We start from the raw sequence: 13,022 nt of genomic DNA on the forward strand, positions 1-13,022 counted from the left end.
CTAGAAATGAGCAAGTGGAATTTGAAATTAAAAACACAATACCATTTACATTAGCACCCCCCCCCAAGTGAAATAGGTGTTAATCTAACAAAATATATACCACATCTGTATGAGGAATATTTCAAAACCCTGAATGAAATCAAAGAACTAAATAAATGGAGAGAGATTTCGTGGGTAGGAAGATTCAATATTGTCAAAAATGTCAGTTTTTCCCAACTTGATCTATAGATTCAATGCAGTTGCAATCAAAATACCAGCAAGTTATTATGAGGATATTGACAGACTCTTTCTAAAGTTTATATGGAGAGGCAGAAGACTCAGAATAGCCAACATAATATAGAAGGAAAAGAACAAGATCATATGACTGACACCAGCTGACTTCAAGACTTACTATAAAGCTATAGAAAACAGCAAAGTGAAAGAATAGGCAAATGGATCAGCAGAGCGCCCAGAAATAGATCCACAGAATATAGGCAACTGATCTTTGCCAAAGGAGCAAAGGCAATACAATGGAGCAAAAATGATCTTTCCAACAAACAGTGCTGGAACAACTGGATATCCACATGCAAAATACTGAGTCTAGACACAGAACTTTCTTACATCCCTCACAAAAATTAACTCAAAATGGGTCATGACCTAAATGTAAAACACAAAGCTATAGAACTCCTGGAAAATAACATAGGAGAAATCTACATGATCTTGAGTATGATGATGACTTTTTAGATACAAAATGAAACATGATCCATGAAAGAAAGAATCGATAAGCTGGACTTCATTAAAATTAAAACCTTCTGCTCTGCCAAAGACAATATCAAGAGAATGAGGGAACAAGCTATAGACTGGAAGAAAATACTTACAAAAGATACATTTGATAAAGGACCACTATCCAAAATATACCAAGAACTCTTAAAACTCAAAAATAAGAAAACAACCCAATTAAAAAACTGGGCCAAAGGTCTTAACAGACACCTCACCAAAGAAGATACACAGATGGCAAATAAACATATGAAAAGATGCTCCACATCATATGTAATCAGGGAGATGCAAATTAAAACAATGGTATACCACTGTATACCTATTAGAATGGCCAAAATCCAGAATACCGACACCACCAAATGCTGGTGAGGATATGGAGCAGTAGGAACTCTCATTCATTGCTAGCGGGAGTGCAAAATGGTACAGCCACTTTGTTTTTTGCTTTTTAATTTTTTTTTAATATTTATTTTTATTTGGTTGCGCTGGGTCTTAGTTGCGGCAGGAGGGCTCCTTAGTTGTGGCATGCAAACTCTTAGTTGCAGCATGCAGGTGGGATCTAGTTCCCTGACCAGGGATCAAACCCAGGCCCCCTTCATTGGGACCACGGAGTCTTAACCACTGTGCCACCAGGGAAGTCCCAGTCCAGCCAATTTGGTGGTTTCTTACAAAACTAAACGTACTCTTGCCATACAATCCAGCAATCAGGCTCCTTGGTATTTACCCAAAGGAGTTGCAAACTTATGTCCACACAAACACCTGCACTTGGATGTTTGTAGCAGCTTTATTCATAATAGTTAATACTTGGGAGCAACCAAGATGTCCTTCTGTGGGTGAATGGATAAACTATGACATGTCCAGGCAAATGGAATATGATTCAGCACTAATAGGAAATGAACTCTCAAGCCATGAAAAGACACAGGAATATGAAACGCATATTACTAACTTAAAGAAACCCATCTGAAAAGGCTACATACTGTATCATTCCAACTATGACATTCTGGAAAAGGCAAAATTATGGAGACAGTAAAAAGATCAGTGTTTGCCAGGGGTTGGGGGGGGTTGGTGGTACATGGAGGGATGAATAGGTGGAGCACAGAGGACTTTTAGGGCAGTGAAAATACTCTGTATACTATAAAGATGGATACATGTCATTAGACATTTGTCCAAACCCATAGAATATAGAACACCTAGAGTGAACTGTAATGTAAACAGTGGACTTTGGGTGATAATGATGTATCAATGTGGGTTCATCAACTATTATGAATGTACCACTCTGGTGGGAGATGTTGATAATGCAGACGACTGTGTGTGTGTGAAGGCAGTAAGTATGTAGGAAATTTAAAAACTTTCCTTTCAACTTTGTTACAAACCTAAAACTTCTCTTTAAAAAAAAAAGTCTTAAAAAATCAATGGAGTAGGGACTTCCCTGGTGGCACAGTGGTTAAGAATCTGCCTGCCAGTGCAGGGGACACAGGTTTGAGCCCTGGTCTAGGAAAATCCCACATGCCGCGGAGCAACTAAGCCCGTGCGCCACAACTACTGAGCCTGTGCTCTAGAGCTTGTGAGCCACAACTACTGAGCCCGTGTGCCACAACTACTGAAACCCACACGCCTAGAGCCCGTGCTCCACAACAAGAGAAGCCACTGCAATGAGAAGCCCACGCACCGCAAGGAAGAGTAGCCCCCGCTTGCCGCAACTAGAGAAAGCCCGTGCACAGCAACGAAGACCCAACATAGTCAATCAATCAATCAATTTATTTAAAAAAATCAATAGAGTATAAGTTACATGAATGTATACAGTTGCAAAAACTCCTAGAACTGTACACTTAAATGGGTGCATTTTAGTGTGTATATATTAATATAGATACAATTGTATATTATATATGTAGAGTTGGTTTAAAAAATAGGAACTCGAGCCACACTGAGTTCATATCCCAGCTTTGTCTCTTACAAGCTGTTGACCTTGGGAAGTTAACCTTTTATTTTTATTTTATTTCAGTTTCCTCACCTGTAAAATAGGAATGATGATAGTAGCTGTTTCACAGGTTGTTGGGAAGATTAAATGAGATAATACGTTAAAAAGTGCTTAGAACAGTATATGACACATAGTTAAGTGTTTAGTAAGTATTAACAAGGTTTAGAAGCTGCTTGCTCTTGTGCAGGGTATCTGCTCTTTTTTGTTTGTTTGTTTGTTTTTACTTATTTATTTATTTTTGTCTGTGTTGGGTCTTCGTTTCTGTGCGAGGGCTTTCTCTAGTTGTGGCAAGCGGGGGCCACTCTTCATCGTGGTGCGTGGGCCTGTCACCATCGCGGTGCGTGGGCCTGTCACCGTCGCGGCCTCGTTGCGGAGCACAGGCTCCAGACGCGCAGGCTCAGTAGTTGTGACTCACGGGCCTAGCCACTGCGCGGCATGTGGGATCCTCCCAGACCAGGGCTCGAACCCGTGTCCCCTGCATTGGCAGGCAGATTCTCAACCACTGCGCCACCAGGGAAGCCCTATCTGCTCTTTTTAAATGGGGTAATGATATTAACCTTCCTCTCATAGGCTTGGCTTGAGGATTAAATGAGAAAGAACATAAAAACAAGTCATCAGTGATATAAGCTATTTATTTCCATAAGTAGCCTCATGAGCTCCCTGAAAATTATATGTAATTTTCCCTGGGAAGTTAGTGAAGCTTTTCATGAGCTCTTTGGAATGGTCTGTCCCCTCCACCCCTAATCTAGGATTAAGAGTTGCTACTATAAACAACCTGGGAGTAATTTTTGAAAAGTCATGGAAAAGTTATGGGCTTTGTAATCTGAAAACCAGGAATCAACTGGAGTATTACCACGTCCTAGCCTTAGTTTCTTTTTCTGTTAAACAGGGAGGGTAATACTATCCCACTACCTTGACAAGGTTTTGACAGTCAGGTTCAGAAATGTAGGTGAGAGTTCCACGTTAACCATAAAAGTATGCAAATAGTCACAGTATTACTGATTGAAAAGTAAAGTTGTATATCAGAGACTCTTTTGATTTTCATATATTGCATTTGTTCAGTATTTTTTCCCTGTAGAGGAGATATTTTTTTAATTTACTTTTTGTTAAGTGTGAACTCTTACCCCTTGTTCTTAAAAGTCATTTATTCCCTAGACTAATGTTTCTATTTGGATAGTTCCTTATTTTCTGGATTGCTTTTAGTAACAGTGTTTGAAAGCTTAAGAGTTTTGAATCTTTGAAATACACAATAATATCTGGATTACTTACAAAGCCTGTGATTTGTAAGGTGAAGCAATTTTATTTTTTTATAATAAATAATACTCTTTACCTGGGTTTAGTATCTTTTAGTTCACAAAGCACTTGCTTGTTTTTCTTTCATTTGATCCCTAAGACAACTTTTGAGATGAGCAGGACAGATGTTATCTCTTGATGGGGGAGGAAGCTGATGTGTGAAAGGGTAAATGGCTTGTTCTAATCCCATAGTGAGTAAGGGATTTACCTGGGATTGGAACCCAGACTCTCTGATATTTAGTCTGGGGCTCTTTCCATAGAACCACATATTATTTTTGTGAGAACGTCTTGGTAAAAAACAGCTCAGGGAAATTGCTATTAATGGTTGTTTTTGTTTTATTAAATTTTTTAAAAAACCAGAATCTTACAGAAAAGTTGGCAATATAGAGGACTTTTCTAAAAACCAGTTTTAAGTGAGGTGCTGACCTGATAACCTCATCACCCCTGAATACTTCAGTGTGCTTTTCCTACAAACAAGGACATTCTCCTGTATAACCACAATACAACCATCAAAATCAGGAAATTAACATTGATTCATTACTATCTCTAGTCATTAGACCTCGTTCATATTTCAGTCATTGTCTCAATAACAGTCTTTAGAGCAAAACAATCCAGTTCAGAATTGTACATTGCATTTATTTGTCATGTCTCTTTAGTTTCCTTCAGTCTGGAAAGATCTTCAGTCTTTCCTTGATTTTCATGACACTGACACTTGAAAATTACAAGTCAGATATTTTTTAGATGGTCCCTCAATTTGAGTTTGTCTGATGTTTCCTCAAGATTAGATTCAGGTTAAGCATCTTGGACAGGACTATTGTGGGTGTGATGCTATGCTCTTCTCATTGCATTCTAGTAGTTTGTCCATTCCTGATGGTGATCACTTTAATGACTTGATTAAGGTGGTTTTTGCCAAACTTCTACACTGAAAAGTTACTCTTCATCATTGCAATTAGTAAAGATTTTGTGGGAAGATACTTTAAAACTACGTAAATACTCCATTTCTCATTAAATTGTCAATTTATTCATTTATATCAATGTGGGCTCACAGTTTTCTGTTTATTTGATGGGTTAATAATCTGTTAATATCATTATTGATTTTGATGCTCACATTACCCAGATTGGCAGTGGGAGCCTTTTTAAGCTGTCTCCTGTATCCTTTTGACATATCCCCATCATTCTTTGAGCACTTCTTTGCTTTCTGGCACAATAGGATGTTTCAGTCTCATCTTGTACTTTCTCTGCCCCAGCCCTGGAATCAGGTATTTCTCCAAGGACCCCCGGTTCCTTTTAGAGGATGGTTGTATTTAGAAGCCAAGGTCTGGGTCCTAGATATGCTCATTGCTATTGGGGTGTTGCTCCTGCCGAGGCCCTTTCAGTAGACAGAGCCAGGAAGTATGTGTGTGTTAAAAGTCAGTTCATATTTACAGTTCTCTATTATATATTTACTGAAAACCTTGAATTCACATGAGTATCTCCAATTCAAATTCAACTCCGTAGAACTCATTCTATTATAGTTTTCTGCTAACCTCAACTGTGAGAAAGCAGGTCTTCCTTACTGGTCTCGGGCTTGCGTTAGGCATGCTCCCCCATCACCTTCCACCCCATGTGGATGCTCTACTCATTTACCTTGCTTTCCTGGGATTACAGTGGTTTGACATGCCCCTGCTCTCCCACTGCCCTGTGGATGCCCTGCTTGCCCTCTGATTCCCCATGATGCTAGGCGAGTCTCCTCTCACCCCACATAGTCAGCCTCCTCATACCTGCCCTGGCTCCCCACCCCACTCTAGGGTCCCTCTTGCTTGCACATGCTCCTCACCCTCTTGGGCTCTGATACCCGTGTTGGGCTGTCCCTCCATGGGGCGCCTTTCACACTCTTTGTGTTTCAACATCCTGGTCGTGGCTGCCCTTGAGCATGAATGCTTTTCCCACCCCGCTCAGGTTCTGGCTCCGCATGCCAGGGTGCTTCCCCTCAGTGGATGCCTTCCTCATTCACTCTGATTTGACATCATATTGGCCAGGCCACCTCTTACCATGGACGTTCTCCTACCTCGCTCATGATCTGACACCTCTTGTCAGGTCACCCCCTCTGAGGGACATTTTCCTCACCCTGCTCAGGCTTTGACATCTCACGCTGAGCCATCGCCGACGTGGGCATCTACCCTGCTCTGCCCACATGATAGTTTTAGGAGTAAATTGTTCAGAAAGAGCAGAGGAAAACTTAGGGAAGGGGAGGCTCTTAAAATTATTTTAAGGACAAAAATATTTATTGACAAGGAAATGGATGCCATCTTTGCAAATGCCATTAATATGACTGGAGAGTCTAGATTTTACAGTGCTGCTCAGCACAGGAGGGAATTTATTAAAAGTGCATGGAGTACTGCACATTGTGGAGGGGTGTGCAAGCTCTGTCTTTCTGCTTGGGATCCAGCTCTGCTTCTTCCAGTTAACTTGCTTTGCACATTGTGGCATAAGAATCTTTCCACAGGAATCTATGGTAAGGTAAAACTTTGTAACTCCTCTCATAGTAGCATCTGTATCTTTATTAATCTGATCCTGAGAACAGTATTAGAAATGAAAAGTTAAGTGCAAAATCTTGAAATGACTTGTCTGTATAATTACACAACTAAGTTAATCATTTTCTGACAAGTCTCAACAGTGACAGCGTTCTTCTATGGAGGTGTTAACTTGTTATGGGTTAGAAAGCACCCTTTGATACAGCATTTTCAGCCTGGAAAAACGGCTTTAATTTGAGTCTACTGAAACAAATGGAGACTTGTTGGAAATATTAACACTACCTTTTTTGCTTGTATATCTAGCTCAAAGGAATCAATGTTTATTAGGTGATGTTTGCTAGCACATTCTGAAGTGTATACAGTTACTTTTGACCATGTTGTCAACTTTAAGACAGTTCAGTTGGTATGAATTTTGAAATACTATACCTCAGCCCCCTCAGCATATAAGTTTGTAACTAAGGAGACAGTGTGCTGAAGTTTTACCCTAGTCCATAGAGAATAGGTTGCTATTTTGCTTTAGAATACTAGCTGGTGTGAAGATTTGATAGCTGTGAAATGAGTAAGGGATCCCAGTACTGTGTGTGTCTCAGTTTGTACTTCTAAATAACACTTAAAGGGTTGAGGGCCTAGCATGATGGCATGGTTATCATATGCAGCAGGTTCATTTTGTGAGGAGTTATTGATACATTTTTCTCCTAATCTCATAATATGTTGTAATTGAAGAAAAGTAGGTCCTAATTGAAAGCTGATGATCCAGCAGAGTGATCAATAGCATGATGCTCTTTAAAAAAAAAATTTGCTTTCCCGCTGCCTGAATATTGTCAAAGCCTTTGTCTGTTTCATGACTTCAAGCTGAGTGTACTTAATCATTTTGAGACCACGGCCCTGAGCACAGAGCATGGCCCTTCCAGTGAATCACTAAGAATTGTGTTCAGAAGAGTGTGGTATTGAATAGAAATGCTCTCTTGCCTTACTCTCAGGCTTCATTCTCCCAGAGGCAAGAACCGACCAGACCTCCCTTCTTTCAAACACATTTTAACTGCTTGTGTGTCGTTTTTTCGTATTTAAGAGCCAAGGCTGTTGTCAGCAGGTGTGACTTATTGATACCTTTGACTCCAAAGGAAAACATCTTTAAAGAATAACAGTCAGGTGTAAGCAGTGTGTATTCAGTAAGTTACCTCTTGTTAGAGAAAGAGAAACAGTTACTCTCGGGAAACTATGTGTCAGATGTTGGAGGAAAACTCATTCATCAAACATTTATTGTGCCAGGTGTAGGACTAGGATATGAGAAGACAGTTGGTGCCCTCAAGGAGCTGCCAGTCTAGTGGGGGAGACATATTTAATTAGAGGGACGCGGGTGGTTCTCCACCTTGGCTGCACACTGGAATAAGTTGGGGAGGTTTAAAAAAAAAAAAAACAATGCCTGGAGATTCTGATTTAATTGTTCTGAGGTGTGGCCTGGGCGTCAGGACTTTTAAAAGCTCCCTAGGTAGTTGTGATTTTGTCAGGGTCGAATGTGGTAAGAGCTGCAAAAGTGGGGAAGTACAGGGTGCCTTGGGAGCACGGAGGAGGGGCACTTAACCTAGTCTAGGATGTGAGTGTGGGGGATTGAGAAGGCTTCCCAGGGAGGAGGAAATGCCTGAGCTAAGGCTTGATGAAAAAGACTGGACAGATAGTTCCTTCCAGAAGAGCAGCTGAATAAGGTAGAATAGTAAAGTGGTTAGTGCCTTTGGATGATCCATGCTGATTCTGCCACTTCCTTGCTTTGACTTTGGCTAGTTTATCCTCTGAGTTTGTGTCCTCATCTCTAAACTGGGGGTAATAATACTTACGGGGTTGTTGAAGATTAACTGAGATAATGCATGTACGGTGCTTAGGATCATGCCTGGCACCTAGGAAACAGTAGGTACGGGCAGTGGTATGGTAATGATGTTATCATTAGAGAATCAGAGCATGGTTTGTTCAGAGAGCTACAAGTAGTTCTCTATGGCTGGATCTTAGGGTGCAAGACTGCACGAGGTAAGGGTGGGTGGCAAAAAAGAGCTTGGCAGATGGGCAGAGTTCCAGATCATGGAGGTATAGGAGTGTAAGGCAACTAATAATGGGATATCATGGCAGAACCAGGACATTTCCATGGTAATATGTTAAGATATGATGTGCTCTGGGAAAGCTTGGGTCTGTATTGGAAAATGGCTCGGAATATAGTATTTTTAACTTCATTACATGTACTGAATTAGCAGGAGTGTTAATAGGACAGAAATAGGATTTTCAGTTCCTTTAGCCAAGTAGTTAAAAATATTAAGCATCTTAAAGAGTACTGGATGAAATAAGTAGTCTCAAGGTATTCAGTAGTTCCAGAGATTCTCTGGAAATTGTTACAGTATTAGTGGTTTAATAAAAATATTAAGTAAGAGTCGCTTGGCCATTTACATTTAGAGGAGACACTTTAAAACTTATTTTTTGATGTGCAGAGAAATAGAAAATGCTTCCATCTGCATTGGCTTCACTGGCCCTTACGTATATTTGTTGGTATGTTATATAACTTGTCACAATGTCACAACATTAGTCGCTACTTCTTCTGTAATGAACATGTAAATGATCATGGATGAGCATGACTATAACTTGTATAGTCCAGTTTGTTTTTAGGGTTGTAGTCAGCTTTTTGCTTTTTTTTTTTCCCCTAAAGAGACTGTCATAATCTTTGGCTCCATGTAATAGAGCTCTGGCAGCTATTTGAACTGAGTAAGAAACTTAGGTAGTTTTATTATGCATTACAATGAGGCAGTAACTATGGGTAACACTAGAAGTTAGCTTAATTGCTTCCACAAATGCTTATTTTCTCTGAAATCTTTTATTGCAAAAGCATTGTTGGAATGATGGATTATTGAGGTATACCTTATGTTTATGTTATATGTACAAATTATTTGGAAGAAGAATTCCATTTAACTAGATCAGTGGTTCTTAAAGTGTGATCACTAGTCCAGCAGCATCACTATTACCTGGGTACTTATTGGAAATGCTAATTCTTGGGTCCTACCCCAGAAACCCTGGAGGTGGGGCTTCAAATCTATCTTTTAACATGCTAAAGTTTGAGTCATAAAAGTGTATAATCACTCCAGTCATTTATTGAAATACTTTAGACCCCAGGAAAGCTAGTCTGTACTTCCTTTATTCCTTCTCAGTATTTATTTGATTCTGGCTATGTGCCAGGCACTGTTTAGGTACCTGGGAAAAACTAGTGGGTATGACAGACAAAAATCCCTGCTCTCCTGCAGTTTACATTTAGAGGAGGGAAACAGGTTGTGATTGGTGTGATGTGGGGAATTAAAATTCGATGGTAGAGAGTGTGTTGGGGAGGGCCTTTCTGAGGAGGTCAGGTATAAGCCTTATTTTGAATGACAGGAAGGACCACCTATATGAAGATCAGTACAAAAGGCTATAAGATAGGAATGAATTAGGTGTGTTGAGGAGCAGACAGAAGGCCAGTATGGCTAGAGTGCAGTGGGCAAGGAGAGAGAGGTATGAAATGAAATTGGAGAGACAGGCAGAGGCCAGATAATGTAGGACCTTGTAAGGACTTTTTTCCTTCTCATTTTTAAAATTATAGTAAAATGCACATAACATAAAATTTACCAGCCTAACCATTTTTCAGTGTATGGTTCAGTGATATTAAGTACACTCATATTCTTGTGCAACCATCACCACCATCCATCTCCAGAACTGAGTTTGGTGTTTTTTTTTTTTTTTTTCCTGCTTAACTGGTGGATATCAGGAAATGCAGGTCTGAGGAAGAAAAGTGCCATTTGTTAAGTTAGAAATGCTTCTTAGAAATCCAGATGCGGATGTTGAACAGGCAGTTGGCTAAGGGAATCTGGGGTCAGGGAAGAAGTTGGGTTGGAGACAGGACTTTGGGGCTCATCAGCATTTGCCTGGTAATTAATGCTGTGAGACTGAATGAGATCATTTAAGTAATGAGTGTAGACAGGGAGAGGTCCAGCACTAAGTTCGAGGGTAGGAGAGCTTATGTGAGAAGGAATCAGCAAAGGAGCAGCCAGTAAGGCAGGAAGAATACCAGTTGAGAGTGATGTCCTGGCAGGCAAGTGAAGACAGTGTTTGGAGAAGGAGGGCAAATCAATCAGCTGTGTCAAATGCTGCTGAGAGGTTAAGACAAGCATCGAGAATTGACCATTTTGGCACATTTTAGCAATGTGGAGGTCATTGGTGATCATGACAAGTTGTTTCAGTGGTGTGGTGGGTTCAGAAGCTGGTTGAAGTGTGTTAAAGAGAAAGGGAGGAGAAGAAGCAGAGATAATGAGTTTAGACAACATTAGGATGTTCTTCGCTTAGAGAGATAGCAGATCTGTCCAAACCACCTTAATTTAGTGGCACAGATTAACATGTCGGAGCTCCAGTGTTAAAAAATTTGGTATGTAACACCTTTGTATGCTCATGTTTTTTCCTTTCAATTTTTTAAATGGGGAAAAATAAACTTAAAAGTGGACATTTGGGTAAAATATGCGTGGAATCTCCATGGAGTCCTAGGGTCCTGCAGAATACATTTTGAAAGCCATTATCTTAATCCAGAGGAATGAAATTCTGAGATGAAATTCAGCCAGTTGCAAAATAGGCTTAAAGATATTTTTAGGTTTTAGAGGGAATCTTCCTGGTACTCTTCAGATGACCTTAGAACATTCCTTTCTTTCAACAAGCCCTCTACTTTGAGATTATTTGAATGAAGGGGATGTTCCATATGGTATTTTCCACAAATGTTTTGGTGACCAAATGATGCTGACCTTGCAGGTCTTTTTCTACTCTCTTGCAGGAAAAAAAAAAGCACGAAAACATTTTTAAACAGCTTTCTTAAAACTTGAGTTTACTTTTATTTAGTTAAGTAAGATACTCTGATTTAATGTCTAATTTAAAAATTATATTTGACAAAGGTATATTTAAATTCCTTGATTTTTAGAGCAGCCAACTCTTTTCACTCTAGGTACTTATTTAAAGCACAAGCACAAATTTCTCCTCAGTGAGGAAGTAATGATCCTTCACATGAGAAATAAGTAGATCCCTGATTGACAGACAACTACCCCTGAGGAAGTAGAGGGGGTATTACCATATTTTACTGAGTCTAAGATGCCATTATTTATAAGATGTACTGTTATTATATGTACTACTAAGAAAGAAAAAAATGTTGCCATTTAGAATTGTAAGATGCAATAGATTGTAAGACTTGGGAAAATGTGGGGAAAAAATTTCATCTTAGAATCACTGAAACAGTTTGAGCGCCAGGAGGTCTGAGTTGCAGCTCTGGCTGTGTTTGTGTTTCTAACTAGTTGTGAGACTACTGACAAGTCACTTAGAATCTCTTTGCTTCAGGTTTCTCACCTGTATGGTGAGGGTGATGACTGATCCACATACCTCATAGGATTATAATGAGGATGAAATGAGATAAATGAGATAGTTATTTTGAAAAGTGGAATCTACTGGGCAAATTCAGGGTATTTAGTTGATTGAAATTAAGCCTTAGATCTGATTAGGCAACTCAGAAAGTTTCTTCTCTGAGCTTTGTTGTCAGGTTTAAAATAGAATTCAGTCATAGATGTTTGAATGTGTAACATTTTCTTCTACTAAATAATTTTCATGCAATCTGGAAATAATCTTTTTATTGTAGTTTTAGAATCAAAGAGAAAATATGAAGATACTATAACTCCAATGTTCTTATCACTCAGAATGAACAACTGTTAACATTCTCTTAGTGCTATGATCTTTTAAAAACTTAATATAAAATATTTATGACATAAAAAGGTAAAAGGATATAATAATGAACATTCATATACTTGCCATTGCCGATTTAGGCAAAGCCCCCTATTAGCATCCTGTCTTTGTTATAGCCTAATGAGATAGGATACTGTTTCTCTTGAGTCTTTAAAACCTGTAAATAAGCAAGTTAACTTCACCTGAATATTTTGTCCTGGCGTATGAGGGAGAAGGTTACTTTGTGCTAGTGTTGCCTTGGTTTGAGTTTCCTCAAAATTCTATTTATGGTTTTGGAGATCCAGCTGTGTAAACTGGAAATATGACATCTGTAAAATCATAATAATGGCTAAGCTATTATGTGCCCAACGTTGTATCTAGGCAATTTTTTTTTAAATTAATTAATTAATTTATTTATTTTTGGCTTGTGTTGGGTCTTTGTTTCTGTGCGAGGGCTTTCTCTAGTTGTGGCAAGCAGGGGCCACTCTTCATCGCGGTGCGCAGGCCTCTCACTGTCGTGGCCTCTCTTGTTGCGGAGCACAAGCTCCAGACGCGCAGGCTCAGTAGTTGTGGCTCACGGGCCTAGTTGCCCCGCGGCATGTGGGATCTTCCCAGACCAGGGCTTGAACCCATGTCCCCTGCATCGTCGGCAGGCAGATTCTCAACCACTGCGCCACCAGGGAAGCCCCTAGGCAATTTTTGTGTGTTTTCTTTACATTTCACAATAATTC

The 13,022-nt window shown here is 39.7% G+C and overlaps 1 protein-coding gene across 11 annotated transcripts in view; it reads left to right on the forward strand.

The window, feature by feature from the left end:
• The window catches only part of DENND1A (DENN domain containing 1A), a 533,368-nt gene that overhangs the window by 31,453 nt on the left and 488,893 nt on the right, over nucleotides 1-13,022 (forward strand). The gene's annotated exons all lie outside the window — the stretch shown is intronic.

This window comes from Balaenoptera physalus (genome assembly GCF_965194825.1).
Source record: "Balaenoptera physalus genome assembly, chromosome: 7".
Classification (NCBI taxonomy): domain Eukaryota; kingdom Metazoa; phylum Chordata; class Mammalia; order Artiodactyla; family Balaenopteridae; genus Balaenoptera; species Balaenoptera physalus.